The 14,278-nt window shown below is 41.8% G+C and overlaps 1 protein-coding gene across 1 annotated transcript in view; it reads left to right on the plus strand.

The window, feature by feature from the left end:
• The window catches only part of CACNA1B (calcium voltage-gated channel subunit alpha1 B), a 1,447,778-nt gene that overhangs the window by 795,984 nt on the left and 637,516 nt on the right, over positions 1-14,278 (plus strand). The gene's annotated exons all lie outside the window — the stretch shown is intronic.

Genomic DNA, 14,278 nt, shown 5'->3' on the forward strand with positions numbered 1-14,278 from the left:
AGAATCTTCCCACAAAATATCCCAGAACATCCAAAGAACTGCAGGCCTCTCTAGCCTTAGCTAAGTTCAATGTTCTTTCCTCCACAATAAGAACGAAACTGGGCAAAAATGGGATTCATGGGAGAGTACCAAGGCAGAAACTGCTGCTATCTAAGAGTGGCATCAGTGCTCATCTCACATTTGCAAAAACATATCTGGATGATCCCCAAGCCTTTTGGAATCTATGAATAGACAAGCCAAACATGGAGCTATTTGGACAACACAGGTCCCATTATGTCTGACGTAAAGCAAATACAGCATTCCATAATAAGAACACCGTATCCTCAAACATGGTGGTGGTAGAGTGAGGTTGTTTTTCTGCGTCAGGCCCTGGAAAAATTCGCATTAACACTCGAACTACCAAGCTTTTTTTGTAGCATGTACTACTAGGAGTGTTTGTGGATTTATTATTTTTCCAATGTAATATATCATTTGAAAGCTATTCAGAAGCCAAATTAAACAAGCAGTCGACAAAGCTGGTTTCTAGCACTATACAGAATAATAAATATGAAACAACGTCTGGATTGCAAAAAATTAAAGGATTTCTTGCGTATGCACATCTTCTATTCTTCATAAACAACTTAAATTGCCAACAAAGCAGGTAAGTTGCAAACGGAAAGGTTTAACATTTCTAACTACTGCCTTAATACTAACAGCTAAAATTAATCATTGTATAGGCCTAATAATTCATGCACTGCTGCACATGGTGCAGGTGATTGTTTTGGCTGAGTGCTTCAGGCATGCTGGCTTCTTAGAAATTCTGCAGTGCTGCTTAAGTCTGTTGACATTGTTCTTCCGTTTCTTGTAACCCTCTCCACATGATTCTTTCACGCACATGGTACATCTTGATGTGCTGTTGCTGACAGAACGTGCTGCTGAGGATGATGTGATTGGTCTTCCCAGAATAGCACTGACAGCTTGCTGAACGTTGTTCTGAAGTCCCACTACATTTGCCACCCACTCTTCAACCATTGGAAGAATCAGTGACATACTGAGCTCAATCAGAAATAAGTGGCGTCGCTCACACATTTTTTCCCTCCACTATGGATGTTTGTGCATCCAAATGACAAAGGAGTTTTTGGCTGCTACGTCAACAATTGTGTAGAAAGCTAACATTGGCCATCTTCTTGATGCAACCTTATAATGGTAAGTATCAAATATATCTACAACATCGATGCACCTTTATCTTCATTATATGCTCTGGTTTGTGATCCTCTTTCTGAGAAATATCAGGTTGATTGTGTTCTGTTGTGAGTAGCAAAACATTCCTTTTCGGTTTGGGAATATGTGACAGCAACATAACTGGATCAACAAATTTCATACTCAACAGTACCCTGCTGTCAGTCTTTTTCATTTTCTCAGGAATATGTAGCCAGTTTGAGGTGATTGTTCCGACAGTTGTCAGGTTATGGTTCGTAATCAAGTCCTCAGCGAAGCCGACACTTGTGTAGTAACAATCCATTGTAATGTTTTCTCTGGAATCATAGAGATGCTGGCACAACTCTTTCACGATCACTGAGGGACTCTGCGGAGGTGTGTTCTTGGCTTTTCCTGTGTATGGAAGCATGAGTGACAAGTATCGATGTTTGGCATCTGTCAGAACATGAAACAATAAGCCATACTTCCCAGGCTTCTGAGGCATGTATACTCTGAATTGCCATTTGCCTCAAAGCATTCACAAAGTTTCATTCATGGTCACATGATTAGGCAACGTGCAGATACAATGTCAGATAATTTGCATTTAGCTGCAAAGTTGCGTTTAGCTGCAAAGTTGTCAGATGCAACTCTGTCATCTCTTGTGGCCATGCCATCAAAATGTTGTACATAAAGCAGCAATTCAAACCAAGAACGTGGCATTGTGGCAGTAAATACGGGATGACCTGACTGAAGGTTCCAGAGGCCTTTTCACTGCTCATGATAACCATGGTATATCCCTTGCAAAATCATGAGTCTTATCAATGCTCAAATTTCATTGACACAAGTAGGCTCAAACCTCATTATGCGAGCTGGTTGTTTTTTGTTGAGCTTTCAGCCATTATATCACCTTCTTCATTCATGTGCTTTACTATGAGCTGAATCTTTTCATCTGTGACAAAAGTCTTAAAGATTTCATTTATTGAAGTTGCATTCAAAACCAAATTGCGTGGGCCAAACCTTTCATGGACAATATTAGCAGGGCAGCGTTTCGTGGTAGCTGATGGAGCAATCAGTTGCCATTGGCAACCAGAGCATACTGTAATCATATCAGAGACTGGCGTTCCTCTGGAACGATCTTTGTGGTCTGCTGCTGCTGAGCTCTACTTGACCATGAACTCCTCTGCCACAACTGCCAGTTCTTGTTGACAGTAATGAAGATGCAGTTTCTTGTGGAATTTCATCACAACTTTCTTTGTCATTCTCACCTCAGATTTCAATGTTGTCCTCTATCTCTGAGTCATCCTCACTGCTATCAGAATTAATGACTTCAACATCACTATTATCATTGTTAGCTAAAAGAATTTCTAAGGCCTGGTAACCTTAATACCAAACGCACTACATTTCTATACAACCGCATTATGTGTATGTGTTATATATCAAAATGTGTGAAAATGCATTCCCTACAGATACCTAAAGGCCAGTCAGGATTCCACTCCTGTGGGGCAGCACTTTACAAAACCAGAATACTGTACCAGTGATTTCATAGTAAGAATCCTGAAAGGTAACTTTAAAACAATACAGGAACATAAGACCTTTGAAGTCAGAATGATCAAATATTTTGACACCCACCAGAGAGGACTTAACAAAGATCTGGGTTTTCTAGCCCATTATAAACCATAAAGTTGTATTGCTCTGTTTGTCACCCTCCTCTCACATATCCACCCCCCCCCCCCCATCCTGTTAGACTGTCACTGAAATGCTTTGATGTTCCCATGCATATCTCCTTGTCTCTCACCTAGCCACCCCCATCCTGTTAAACTGTCAGTGAAATGCTTTGATGTTTCACTTATATATACTGTCATCTACCAATACGTGCTTAGTTCCGATCTGACGAAGAAGGGCAACCTTCGAAAGCTAATCAAGAAATGTATTATGTCCAATAAAAAAGGTATCATCTTATTTTCTTTTCCATGTTTTGTTTTGTTTTATTTTTATTGATTACCTTTAAAAGTGGACTAACACGGCTACCACACTTCTTTTTCTTTGAAATTTACGTTGGTTTGTGTCTTTTAAGTCAGAGTGCTGTGATGCCTTACAAGATTTCATAATTGTGCAGTAAGAATTTCAGACTCCTGATGCAAGCCTTTTAGCCAAAGCACAACCATGTCGAACCACTTGGAGATATATTGTTAAAAACTTCCAGCTATTTCTGTTGCTTCCATTGTGTTGTTTGGTTGGTGTTTTGATTGTGGAATCTGGTTCTTCTTGCATTTAGTTGCAATTATTGCTGCTAAAGGTGGTGCAATTAGTTATTTTTTCACATAGGTGATATGGGTATTGGGTAACTTTGGAACCCGTATACTAAAGCGTAGCATGCAGTAAAGGACATTATTTATTTGTAACATTTGTACCCCGCACTATCCCACTCAATAGCAGGCTCAATGCGGCTTACATAGTAAAACGGGTTAACAAAATGATATAGAATGGTTCAAGATGGCTTACATAGTAAAACAGGATAACAAATTGACATATAGTTATTATAATAACATGTAGTTATTATAGGGAAAATGTAGGGGAGGGGTAAGAAGAAGGATATAATAGATTGTGTGGAGGTGGGTAAAAAAGGAGTATGTTAAAGGAGTAATAGGGGAGTACATTCCGGTTCTGAATTCTTGGATTGGTCTAGTGATACACATGGACTTATTATTTAATTCAGGTTATTTGTGTAAGCTTGATTGAAGAGGTAAGTTTTTAGCAACTTCCGGAAAGGTAGAAGGTCATTGACTATTCGAATGGATCTTGGTAAGGCATTCCATATTTGACTGCCTATTACAGATAAGTTGGATGCATAATATGTCTTGTACTTAAGTCCTTTGCAATTAGGAAGATGCAAATTGAGATACGTTCTAGAAGATTTTAAACTGTTTCTAGCTGGTATGTCTATCAGATTAGCATGCGCTATGTGCCACATGGCCCATAGGTATAAAATAGGATGCACAACATTTTGCATGCTCTAATGTCAATTAGCACACTCTAAGCTTTAGTCAAAGGGACCCTTTGTTTCTTAAATAAATGACATAATTTAAAAACTGTGTTTACTCAGGTTCTCTTTGTCTAATGCGGTATTTTGTTTTAATGATCAGAAACCATTCAGAATGGCATATATGCAATAATAGAGAAAATGTTTGTGTGGAGGGGGGTGCGGTGAGATAAACTTTTTCACATCACTGTGTGTTTTCTTGATGAACTTTAAGGGGTCCTTTTACTAAGCTGTGGTAAGAAATGGCCTTAATATGCTCTTACATAGGTCTTTCCTATGCACTAATGCCATTTTTACTGTAGCTGTAAAAACATGATTTTTTAAATTTTTTTCATTAATGGCCATGCATTAATGTTGCTATTAATCCAGGGCCATTTAAAAAAATTACTGCAGCAGCACTTACTGCCACCTATTTTGTTAGTGGTAAGGGCTCCTGTTTTATCCATGTGCTAACCTGCTAGCATGTAGTAATGTAGATGCGCTAACTGCTTAATGCAGGAATGCCCACTCCCCACCCTTGACACGGCCCCTAAAAAGATTCCTCCAAATATTTACCACATGTACATGCTTTAGCATGTTCCACGATAGGCCATTTTTTGCTACATTAGGCTCATGTTAGTGCCTATCACAGCTTAGTACAAGTAACTAATGTATCAATATTGTATTTATTTCTCAACAATTGTACTTCCCAGTTACTGATCTGGTCTCTTTATATGTAATGCACTTTGAGCCTACATGGGGAGCTGTTGGAATATACGCAAACGGATTTGATTAGATTGGATAAATATTCGGCCATGTGCTGAATGTATAAAGTTTTATACCAATAATTTATCGGTATAACTTTATATGGATTTTTAGCCAGGCTGTGACTTATTCCTGTCATTTTGGGGTTCAAACAAAAATTTTTTGCTGCTCTCCATATCATTTTTTGCCACTATAGGCCCACCCCAAATCCAACATTTTTGGACAGATAAATTTTAACTGTATAATGACTTGCACTGACAAATTTTATAAGTACTGGGATTTTTTTTAATGACATGGTGTGGTGGTACCTCTTTGGCCACCGGTTGGCTCCACTACTACTACTATTTATCATTTCTAAAGCGCTACTAGAAGTATGCAGCACTGTACACTTGAACATGAAGAGACAGTCCCTGCTCGACAGAGCTTACAATCTAATTAGGACAGACAAACAGGACAAACAAGAGATAAGGGAATATTGAAGTGAGGATGATAAAATAAGGGTTCTTAACAAGTGAATAAGGGTTAGGAGTTAAATGCAGCATCAAAAAGGTGGGCTTTTAGCTTAGATTTGAAGATGGCCAGAGATGGAGCTTGACGTACCGGCTCAGGAAGTCTATTCCAGGCATATGGTGCAGCAAGATAAAAGGAACGGAGTCTGGAGTTAGCAGTGGAGGAGAAGGGTGCAGATAAGAGAGGTTTACCCAGTGAACGGAGTTCCTGGGGAAGAATGTAGGGAGAGATGAGAGTGGAGAGGTACTGAGGAGCTGCAGAGTGAATGCACTTATAGGTCAATAAGAGGAGTTTGAACTGTATGCGGAAACGGATAGGAAGCCAGTGAAGTGACTTGAGGAGAGGGCTAATATGAGCATAACGACACTGGCGGAATATTAATCGTGCAGCAGAATTTTGAACAGATTGAAGAGGAGAGAGATGGCTAAGTGGGAGACCTGTGAGAAGCAAGTTGCAATAGTCTAAGAGAGAGGTGATAAGAGTGTGAATGAGGGTTCTGGTAGTGTGCTCAGAAAGGAAAGAGCAAATTTTACTGATATTATAGAGAAAGAAACGACAGGTTTTAGCAGTCTGCTGAATTTGTGCAGAGAAGGAGAGGGAGGAGTCAAAGATGGCCCCAAGATTACAAGCTGATGAGACAGGAAGAATGAGAGTGTTATCCACAGAAATAGAGTATGGGGGAGGAGGAGAGGTTGGTTTAGGGGGAAAGATGAGAAGTTCAGTCTTGGCCATGTTTAGTTTCAGATGGCGCTGAGACATCCAGGCAGCAATGTCAGACAGGCAGGCTGATACTTTGGCCTGGAGTTTAGCTGAGATTTCTGGAGTGGAGAGGTAGATCTGGGAGTTATCAGCATAAAGATGATACTGAAAACCATGGGATGAGATCAGAGTACCAAGGGAAGAAGTATAGGAGAAAAAAAGAGGTCCCAGGACAGATCCCTGAGGTACACCAACTGACAGTGAGATAGAAGTAGAGGAGGATCCACTAGAGTATACATTAAAGGTACTCTGGGAGAGATAAGAAGAAAACCAGGAAAGAACAGAGCCCTGAAATCCAAGTGAGGACAGCGTATCAAGGAGTATGCTGTGATCAACAGTGTCAAGAGCAGCAGGTAGATCGAGAAGGATGAGGATAGAATAGAGACCTTTGGATCTGGCCAGGAACATATCATTGGAGACTTTAGTAAGCGCTGTTTCAGTTGAATGAAGGGGGCGAAAGCCAGATTGAAGTGGATCAGGAATAGCTTGAGATGAAAGAAAGTCAAGGCAACGGCGGTGAACAGCACGTTCAAGTATCTTGGATAGGAAAGGGAGGAGGGAGATAGGGCGATAGTTGGAAGGACAGGTAGGCATAGGCGGTCGGTGGCCCAACTGTTTGGGGAGGCTAAAGTGGGTGGGGTTAGGGGTGGGGCCAGGGGTGGAGCTTAAATCCATAATTGTCTGATAACATGCAGAAAAAATAAATAAATAAAAATAAAAGTCACAATTAATACCTTTTATTAAATTTAGATATTAGATATGTATCATATGTCAAAGAATAAAGTGGTTGCTCAAAGCATATTCTAACCACAATCGCTCAACTGCAAAACACTTTGCACAACTTTGTCCAAAAACACACTCAGAACCTTACTGTACCATAAATATTACACTGGGCAGACCTAATGCACCAATATACCACCCATACGGAAAATGCAGACCGTCAACAATATGAAACAAGGGATCATGCCATCACAATTCTCATGTAGAGCCACAAAACACCCTAATTCATGTTTAATGTAGGATAAAATGCCATAAATAAGTAAATAAATATAAACTTTTAATGTTGAGCACCTCATTCTCAAAGTGAACATATTCCAAACACTATAATGAAAATAAAATGATCTTTTCTACCTTTGTTGTCTGGTGACTTTTTCTGATCATGCTGGCCCAGTATCCGTTCTGCTGCTATCTGTCCTCAGTACAGGTCAGGAAGTCATCCTCGTTAAATATCTCCCTGGCAACCCAGGACACCTCCAGCCAACCCTCCCTGCTTTCCCAGCAGTAAGGTAAACAAACCATAAACCAATTTCTACAACTGCTAGAGGGCTTTCACTGCAGCTCCTGCTGTGAGGATGGAGGTAAATCAACAATTTAATCCCCTCAGAGCAGCTGGACTCCACAGATGATCCATTCTGCTGCAGCAGGGGGGGAGGCTTAGCCTATCCAAGCCTCTTATACCAGGCGCCTATGCAGGTAGGGTCCAATGAAGGTATTTTAAGGAGTGGTGTGACTACGGCATGTTTGAAGGCATCAGGAACAGTCCCAGTGGACAGTGAAAGATTGAGGATATGACAGATAATAGGGATGACAGTAGGAGAGTTAGTATTAAGTAGATGGGTGGGAATAGGATCAGAGCAGTGGCGTTCCTAGGGGGGCTGACACCCGGGGTGGATTGCCGATGCGCCGCGCCCCCCCGGGTGCAGTGCGGACCCCCCCCCCCCCCGGCGAAAGGACACCCCCCCGTGAAGGAACCTGTTCCGGGGCAGAGAAGAAGCATGGAACAACGGAGGACAGGCGCGCACGGCACCCCCCCAGCGGCGTGCACCCGGGGCGGACCGCACCTACCGCCCCTCCTAGGATCAGAGAAACAGGTAGTTACTTTCGAGGAGGAAAGAAGATGTGTAGTTTCTTCTTCAGTGATTTCAGGAAAGGAAGAAAAGGAGGCAGGGATTGGAGAGTTGAGAGAATGGACTAAGGGAAGGAGAGATGGAGGTGATCTGGTTGAGAATTCAAGTTTAATCTTGTGAACCTTATCATAAAAGAACTCAGCCAGAGTCTGGGAGGAAAGTGAAGGGGGGGTTGGAGGTGAAGGCACTTTGAGGAGAGAGTTCAGTGTGGCAAAGAGTCGTTGAGGGTTTGAGCCAAGAGAATTTGTCAACTGGATGTAATAGTGCTGGGCACTACCGTAAACCGGCTGTCCCAAGGCTCTCACTGCCTCTCTGTCGTAGCCCGAACACTCCGGAGGATCCCGGGCTCAGTATTCCTTGCGTGAAGAGGCCAAACGAGCCACAATCTGCTCGCGGTCGCCGTGCTAACCGAGCTCCGAGGTCCTGTGCACCGCCTCTGCCGCATTCCCTGGCTGGAATGGCCTGGGCGCGGATTACAAATCACAAAATCGGGACACCTGCAGTATATTCGGAGTGCGACCTGAACGACCAAGCTGACAAAGGCAAGGACAAAGACCGAGAAGCAGCAGAGGTGAGCCATAGCTGCGCACTAAGACTTCGTTAGCACCAAGGTTTGAGCTTGGCGCCATTGCTGACCAGGCCTGAATGCGAGGCCAGTCAGTGAACCCGACCACGTGGCAGACGAAAACTGCCCAACCAACTGGTCGAGAACATCCCGCCCGACAAAGAATAAACAGAGGGAGATATAGAAAACAGGGATTTCAGCATCGGAGGCGACACAACCGGACGAAAACTACCCAACCAGCTGATCCAGAGCGTCCCGCCCAACACAGCACAAACAGAGGGCAATACAGAAACTGGGGATTTCGGCATTGGAGGCGACGCGACCGGACGAGACACAGCACTTCACCCGACCAAGCCCGATCACCCTGCAGCATCGTCCAGGAGGAGAAACAGTCCAGAAGGAGAGGTAGACTTTAGCTTTCCCTAAACGAGATGGTCCCCGAGACACACCAAAAACGCCGCCGCCATGAACACACCATGCTGCTGAACCATGCCAAGAACACGGGCCAAGGTTATTCCAGCTAAATTGAACCAACCTAACCTCCAAAGCAGCCCTTGTCTGAATGCTTGGATTGTGGCTCTTAGCTTGAAGCTTGTTTGCAGCCTGTTTAAAGCTTATGTAAACTAACCTAACCTCTAAAGCAGCTCCTGTCTGAATGTTTAGATTATGGATTGTAGCTCTTAGATTGAAGCTTGCTTGAAGCCTGTTCAAAGCTTGTTTGCAGCTGTTTGAACCTTGTTTAAACCTTGTCTGAAGCTGTGACAAGCTAATTAGTTTTGTTCTGCATGTGCACTATATAACTCCTGAATACACACTCTTGACGTTCTATAAACCAAACTGTTTATATATAATAAAATTGTTCAACTACAACAAAATTAGTCCCAACCCTAGCTACTAATGCTTGATACTAGATTAGGGATTATGGATCTTAGATTGAAGCTTGCTGAAGCCTGTTCAAAACGTGTTTGCAGCTGTTTGAAGCTTGTTTAAACCTTGTATGAAGTTGTGACAAGCTAATTAGTTTTGCTCTGCATGTACACCAGATAACTCCTGAGTACACACTCCTGACGTTCTATAAGCCAAACTGTTTATATATATAACAAAGTTGTTCATTTACAACAAAATTGTTCATTTACAACAAAATTAGTCCTAACCTTAGCTACTAATGCTTGGTACTACACTTACTCATTGCTTAACAGCCATAAGGCTTGATGCTGACGCTGTCTAGAGCTGATACTGATTAATGTTCATACAAAATTGATGCTCATACAAAATTGTTGTTCACACAAAAAAAAAAATTTCACTCACTAACACCCAGGCACAACCAATCACCACGAACCATAGTCAACATGAACACCAATAAACTGCTTATGATAATTTACTTCCTCCCCCTAATCTACCACGCATGGACTACTCCTAACATAAACAATAATCTACCCACGCACACAAACCATACAGACAACCGAATCACAGCTCACTAGATCAAAAGAACAACAACCATCTAAAAGGAAAAACAAATACACATGGAAATAACCAACAGAGAGGAAAGAAAGGACACAACAGAACCAGATACCAAAAAAGCAGACAACTAATAAAAATTAACAGATCCATATCCCAAACTGAACCTTACCATTCTATCCAAATGGGGTACGTAAACGCCAGATCAGTAGTAAATAAAACAGAGACTATAACAGACTGGATCATTACAGACAATCTTGACCTCCTATTCATCACTGAAACCTGGATCCACGACCTTAAAGACCCCATAATCTTAGATTTATGTCCACCAGGATACAAAATTACCCACTGGACAAGAAACGGAAAAAGAGGTGGAGGAATAGCCATAATATACAAATCCGAGTTCACCATCACAGCCACAGCTGTATCCATCCTGCCACAACTTGAAATTGCCTCGGTAAGAATCAGTCACCCAAATTTGCAGGAACACCTTAAAGCTGTTCTACTCTACAGACCGCCAGGCAATTGGCAAGATTCCCAAACACACTTTATGGACTTTATCTCGAACACCTCAAATCTTTTTATAATAGGAGATATCAACCTGCACCTTGAAGATTTTACCTCAACAAACACCCAAGAGTTCCTACAACTGTGGGATCTTCATGGACCAAACACGCAACCAACTCACACTAAAGGACACACACTAGACATTATCACATACAAATTCGATCCCAACTCAAACTTTACACTAACAGATACTAAATGGAAACCCGCACCATGGTCAGACCACTATAAAGCACACATCTCCCTCCAATGGCGAACGAAAGACTCACCTAACAAACAAGAACGAAAAACCTACACCACAAGAGGAAAAATAGACCCAGTAATATTCTGGCAACAGATCTACCACAACGGATGGACAATAAAGGCAGATACAAACCAATTCCTCCTAGAATGGGACAACAGATGCAGATCAATATTAGACAATATTGCCCCAATTCAAACCAGAACTTCACACAGAAAGAACTCAATACCATGGTTCAATGAAGAACTGAAAAAACTCAAAACACAAGTTAGAAGGTTAGAACGTGCGTGGAATAAAAACAAAGATAGCCCCACACGTAACGCATGGAAACAACTTCAAAGGAAATACAAATATACCATAAGACAAACCAAAAGATTATACTACAAAACTGAAATTGGACCAAAATATAAGGACACACACAAACTCTTCCAACTCGTGAACAAACTACTAGATACTACACCAGTCACAACTGACACAAAGATTCACCAGGAGCAGACAATCTCACGAAATGCTTCAAAGAGAAAACTGTACAATTACGACTTAAAATACCTGTCAGTACCATCAACTACGCTGAACTCCTTGACTGTCAAGACACAGGCCCTGGCGAATACCCAGCATACAGAACATGAACCAACTTTGAGACACTATCTGAGGACATTATCTCCCAAACGCTCAAAAGATTTGCCAAATCTCATTGCAAACTAGACATATGCCCTAACAACCTCATGGCATCTGCCCCTCAACAATTTACGACAGACCTAATGAATCACTTGAATTACATGTTACAAAAATGGACTCTTCCCGAAGGAAAAAGGGAACATTTTACTCACCCCAATACCCAAAGATGCTAAGAAAAGTGCTAGTGAACTAACCAATTACAGGCCAGTGGCATCCATTCCCTTAATAACCAAACTAACGGAAGGGATGGTGACCAAACAACTTACAAACTATTAAAAAAAATTCTCCATACTACACGACTCCCAATCAGGATTTAGATCTAACCACAGTACTGAAACAGTACTAGTTACTCTCATGACTAAATTCAAACAAATGATTGCAACTGGCAAGAATATATTACTTCTACAATTTGACATGTCTAGCGCCTTTCACATGGTTGATCATGGAATACTACTACACATGCTCGAGTACTTCGGAATTGGAGGCAACGTTCTCAATTGGTTCAAGGGGTTCCTAACCACACGATCATACCAAGTAACATCTAATTTGACTACATCAGCCAAATGGATACCTGAGTGCGGAGTTCCACAGGGTTCCCCCCTGTCACCGACTCTATTCAACTTAATGTTGATACCCTTGGCCAAACTATTATCAAACCAAAACCTCAACCCTTACATATACGCAGACAATTTAACGATCTACATCCCATTTAAACAAGATCTAAATTAAATTTCCAATGACATTCACCAAAGTCTACAAATCATGCATTCATGGGCGGATGCATTTCAGCTGAAACTCAATGCAGAAAAAACCCAATGCCTAATAATTACCTCTCAACATAACACGACCAAATTCACCACCATTAACACACCAAAACTGAATCTTCCAATTTCGGACACCCTAAAAATTCTTGAAGTTACCATTGATCGACACCTAACACTTGAGAGCCACGCGAAAAACACTACCAAGAAGATGTTCCACTCAATGTGGAAATTAAAAAGGGTAAGACCTTTCTTCTCAAGGACTGTTTTCCGTAACCTGGTACAATCAATGGTACTCAGTCATCTAGATTACTGTAACGCACTCTACGCTGGCTTCAAAGAACAAATAATCAAGAAACTTCAGACAGCCCAGAACACTGCAGCTAGACTCATATTCGGTAAATCAAAATATGAAAGTGCTAAACCCCTACGAGAAAAGCTACATTGGCTCCCACTTAAAGAACGCATCACGTTCAAAATATGCTCCCTAGTTCACAAAATCATTCACGGAGACGCCCCAGCCTACATGTCAGACCTGATAGACTTACCACCTAGGAATGCTAAAAGATCATCCCGCACATTCCTTAATCTTCACTTCCCCAACTGCAAAGGTCTAAAATACAAGCTAATGCATGCGTCAACCTTTTCCTACCTGAGCACACAATTCTGGAATGCACTACCGTGCAAATTGAAAACGATCTATGAACTAACTAACTTCCACAAACTACTGAAAACCCATCTCTTTGACAAGGCATACCACAAAGATCAACAAATGTGAAATCCACCACATATGTCCAGAACTGTCTTATAATTTCTGCTTGTTAAACTACTATCATGTTTTAATATCATCATGTTACCCAAGATCCTTCTGTCATATTACATGTCTATTTTCTTATATATTTCCACCATTCATGATGTATTGTAAGCCACATTGAGCCTGCAAAGAGGTGGGAAAATGTGGGATACAAATGCAATAAATAAATAAATAGTCCTGTTTGGCAAGTAAAAGAGCAGACTGGAAGGAAGTCAACAAGAATTTGAAATGTATAAAGTCAGCATGGGCATGGGATTTCAGCCAAAGGCATTCGGCAGAGCGGGCACAGGAACATAGGTAGCGGATTCTAGAGGTCAGCCAAGGCTGGGATTTGGTACGTTTTACAGAACGGGGAATGGGAGGAGCGAGAGTATCCAGAGTAGAGGAGAGAATAGTATTATAGGAAGAGACAGCCTCATTGACAGACTTGGACAATATAGTGGTAGAGAAGAGATTTGAAACACTGGAGGACAAAGTAGAAGGGTCAATAGCCTGAAGATTCCTAAATGTATTGGTTAAGATTGGACGGGACTGGGGAGTAGGGTGATTAAGTGTGAAAGTTATCAGATGATGGTCAGAGAGGGGAAGAGCCGAGGCACAGAAACTGGAGAGTGAGCAGTCTGAGAAGAGGATAAGATCAAGACAGTGGCCATTCTGGTGAGTGGGGGCAGTGGAGCACAGTTGAAGATTGAAAGAGGATGTTAAAGCAAGAAACTGCGAAGCATAAGAGTCACAGGGATCATTAGCTCCACCAACTATTCTCCAGTGCCAACCAGAGTTTTGCCTGTAAGAAATTGCTCAGAGACAACTTCTCTGTGTAGCAGCTAGTGCGATCAGTGTCAAGCTTAGGGCTTCTCTTTAGGGTGACTTTTGTACACCCACGGTTCTTCGCTCCCAACACCTCCGGGAAGGTCTTTCAAATATTTTACAATTGCTGATAACATGGATGCATGCATGCAATTAGTAGTACAATTACTGTGATGGCTGCAGCACTAAAGAACCCCATCTAAAACTCCCACTCAAATGGCACTACTCAATTCTCTCCTCATGAACCCACAACA

This window comes from Microcaecilia unicolor, chromosome 6 (genome assembly GCF_901765095.1).
Source record: "Microcaecilia unicolor chromosome 6, aMicUni1.1, whole genome shotgun sequence".
Taxonomy (NCBI): Eukaryota; Metazoa; Chordata; class Amphibia; order Gymnophiona; family Siphonopidae; genus Microcaecilia; species Microcaecilia unicolor.